The 4,069-nt window shown below is 36.0% G+C and overlaps 1 pseudogene; it reads right to left on the reverse strand.

The window, feature by feature from the left end:
- Positions 1 to 2,085: 2,085 nt before the first annotated feature.
- On the reverse strand, positions 2,086 to 3,053 carry LOC139179048 (olfactory receptor 4C11-like; annotated as a pseudogene).
- Between the last annotated feature and the right edge of the window lie 1,016 nt (positions 3,054 to 4,069).

Consider the following 4,069-nt stretch of genomic DNA (forward strand, 5'->3'; position numbering starts at 1 on the left):
TTAATATTTACAATTTGATTAATTGGGACATATTATGTGAATCAAGGTAATAAAGACATCCATCACATTCAAGAGGAGAAAAAAAATTTTTCTCTTTTGAGGAAAAATAAATATAAAGGAATTCGTAGATTGACCTGTCTTCAGGAAATGTTAATTGTTGTGTGGATTTTTAACTAAGTTGTGCTTTATCCCATGAGTGTGGTTTAGGACTACACTAAGCGGTCTCACTTTTTTTTTTTTTTTCCCCACATACTGTGAAGCATTGAAACGTGCCCCTTGCAGTGGAAGCATGGAGTCTTAACCACTGGAGTGCCAGGGAAGTCCCTAGCTAGTCTCAGTTTAAAAACCTGAAGTGGATCTCAAGTGAGCCTTCTATGCTGCAATTCCAGCATCCATCTATCCTCTCAATGTTCTAAAGTGGATAAAAGTCTCTTAGGGCAAGTAGTGATGAAGGGCTAGAGTTATATTTTCACCTTTCCCTTTATCTTTAAAATCCCAATACCTTCTTTTCTTTCTTCAGTCCCAACCAATGACTTGACTTTCTACTTAAGAGAATACCTGAAACAATTAGAAAAGTATTTCTACAAACTCACATCACCGATTCTTCTCACCCTCAACATCCATGCCCACTTAATCAGCCTCCCTGTCCATTATAGAATTCTATCTGCTGTAAATTATCAGCTCTACCATCCCAGGGCTTCCCTGGTGGCTTAATGGTAAAGAATCTGCCTGCCTATGCAGGAGACAGGGATTTCATCCCTGGATTGGGAAGAGCCCCTGGAAAAGAAAATGGCAACCCACTCCAGTATTCTTGCCTTGGAAATCCCAAGGACAGAAGGAGCCTGACGGACTAAAGTCCATAGTGTCACAAAAAAGTCAGACATGACTTAGCAGCTAAACAACAGTAACCACTGTTCCAAGCCAACATGTCCACATGTACCAGACAAATCCAATTTCCTCCTTCTACATAAGAGCAATGATCTGATAATTGCTCCCTTACCCCCTTTTGCTCTCTTCAGAATCATTCCCATCATCATGAAATATGCTGTTGTTTCCTTCATCCTAAAATACCACTTTTTGAACACCAATTTGTTGCCAGAAACTTATTCCAGTAATTTCTTCCCCTTCATAGCAAAAATATGTTGGAAAAAGTTTTCATTCTTGACATATTTTATTCTGTGTTTCCAAGTTGGGAGTCTCACTTCTGTGGACCTCTTCTCTTTTTAGCTCTGTTTCATATGCCAGTTGTTTCCTCATGTCCATACTATGGTCTCATCAATGACATGCTGGGTTTTAAAATATAATTCTTACAATTTTATAAAATTATCACTGATTTATCAAATATTTGGGAACTGTCTAAAGATTTAAATTACAAAAACATTAATAACTATGTAAAATTAAATAATATAAAATAATGGTTAACATGATGAACAAAAATATTAAAATTATATAAATTATAAAAATATAGAAAAATTATGGATCAATACAGAAAGTATTTTTGTTATAAATAGAATAGTCTAGTTTGAATGTAAAGTTAGTTATTTCCTTGTACACTGCAAGCAAAGGAAAGGCCCATTTTTAAGGGTGTTTCAAGAGGGAGACAAGCATAAAATAGGAACTTAACTATTTGCTATTTATGCTCCTTGGAGAGAATAAGTTTCTGGGAATGACTTGATGGACTGACTCTTGAGCCAAAAAAGATATGATACAAAGTAGTGCCAGCACTGGTTTAACAACAAAATAGATGACAGAAATCAAGGACAGAGTATAAAATTTGAAGAAGAAACATGAAAAATAAAAACAAACAAAAAATAGTGTTCAAAATAAGAAAATAAAGCTACAGAAAAAACAGAATCTGGTTCTCGAGCCTCAAAAGAATATCAAAGCAGATGGCAGAAGTGAGGAATGCTCTTATGCTCCCACAATTGTGATTGCACTTCATGTTGTCTCTCCATGAGACATTGGTTATAATAATACAGATCTGTGCTCTATAGATTCTGCTTATTCTTGCACAGGTCCCACTGGAAGAGAACTATATTGTCTACACTGGGATGAGAACATTTTGCCTTTCCTATCAATCCAGTTTTATTTATACTGTGGCAGAATTAGCAATTGGCATCTTCTGCACTTTGCCATCTTGAGTCCGAGTTTGTTGCACCATAGCCTTCTCATGGCCTGTTTGACTTCTGCATTCCTCAGAGTGTAAATCAGGAGGTTGAGCAAAGGTGCCCCAATAGTGTAAAACACAGCCACCATCTTGTCCACTGGAAATGCAGTTACAGGCTGAGTGTATGTGTATATACATGGTACAAAGAATAACACAATAACAATAATTTGAGAGGTGCAAGTAGATAGGGCTTTCTTTCTTCCTTCTGCACTATGATTACTCAGAGAACATAAGATGAAAACATAGGAGACTGGCAGCAGTATGAAACTCACCATGCATATAGCCCCACTGTTAAACACTATGAGTAGACTGATGACATAAGTATCAATGCAGGCAAGTTTCAACAATGGTTTCATATCACAGAAATAGTGATCAATAGCATTGGGGCCACAGAAGGGTAATGTCAAAACCAAGAGAATCTGTGCTGAAGAATGAAGGCCTCCACCCAGTCCAGTTTTACCAGTGTGCCACAGACACACTGGGTCATGATGGCTGTGTACTGCAGGGGCTTGCAAATGGCCACATAGCGATCAATGGACATGAGGACAAGCACCCAGATCTCCATGCACCCAACGAAGTGAAATGCAAAGATCTGGGTCATGTACTCATTGTAGGAGATGACTTTCTTCTAAGACACAGAATCTGCAATCAACCTAGGGGCAGTGGTTGTGGCAAAATAGGCATCAGCAAAGGATAAGTAGAAAAGGAAGAAGCACATTGGGCTCCCAAGTGTCTGCCTATTTCGTATGGTCATCACAATTAGGAAGTTTGCCAACAGAGTTGCAAGGTATAGAAGCAAGAAGATCACAAATACTACTTTGTCCTTTAGTAGATTCTGTGCTAACCCAAGCAGAATGAACTTGTTCACACTGTTGTTCACCTCCATAGTTATGGTGAATGTAAAACAGGCATAGCTGAGAAGCGGTTCATCCGCAAAGGAAGTGGGGGAAATGGTGACTTGGCAAAAGAAATGTATTTGGACTTGAAATTATAACTTTTAGAGTTATAATTCCATCAAAACATATAACTTACTATTTCTCAAAGTTTTCATGCATTGAAATAAATTATGAAATAATGTTTTTTACACTGGTTTTCATGCTTTAACCAGTTCTTTCTATAGGGAATAAGATTTGTGCAAGAGAACCCTCAATGACTGTGCTTTTTGCCAAAGTCTGAGAGTTAATGACTTTGTTGTATGATATTGATCAGGTCACTTTAATGTCTTGATGTCTTTTCTTCAAATGACAATTAGAAGTTCCAATAGATATAGTGTATATGATATATATGCTCATATAATATATATACATATCAACTACTGAATTTATATATTAAATATATATATAATAATTATATATATATATATAATTTTATATTCTATATAATTTTATAATAACACTTTTGGGGGTTCTTTCTTGAAGAAACACATTTCTTGATTTGGAAACCAGGTTGCACCCATTATTTCTGATCTCTTCAAAATCATGTTTGCATTAAGCTTTACGAAAAAACTGTTTTTCCAACTTTTAGGCTAGTTGCAATTATACTATTAGGGCACATGAGATATTTGTGTAAATCATTGAAACTGACATTTTGAGAAAAATTTACTATATGTTTGAAATAATCCATTACCCATGCTATTAAGAAATGTATCAAATTAATCTTCACACCCTATGGATCCAATCTGAAGTGCCATTTCTTATATTTCTAAAACTCATATAATGCCCTGTCCCATATCTGATTCTCCTACTACTGTTTTCCAGAGGTTTGTACTCTTCCAATTTTTATCTAAGACAAAATTTTTAAATGTATTTCAGGATTTAAACCTATAAATATCTCCCATTGTTCTACTTTATTCTTTTTATAAGCATGCTGCTGCTGCTAAGTCGCTTCAGTCGTGTCCGACTC

The sequence above is a fragment of the Bos indicus genome, chromosome 23 (assembly GCF_029378745.1).
Source record: "Bos indicus isolate NIAB-ARS_2022 breed Sahiwal x Tharparkar chromosome 23, NIAB-ARS_B.indTharparkar_mat_pri_1.0, whole genome shotgun sequence".
Classification (NCBI taxonomy): Eukaryota; Metazoa; Chordata; class Mammalia; order Artiodactyla; family Bovidae; genus Bos; species Bos indicus.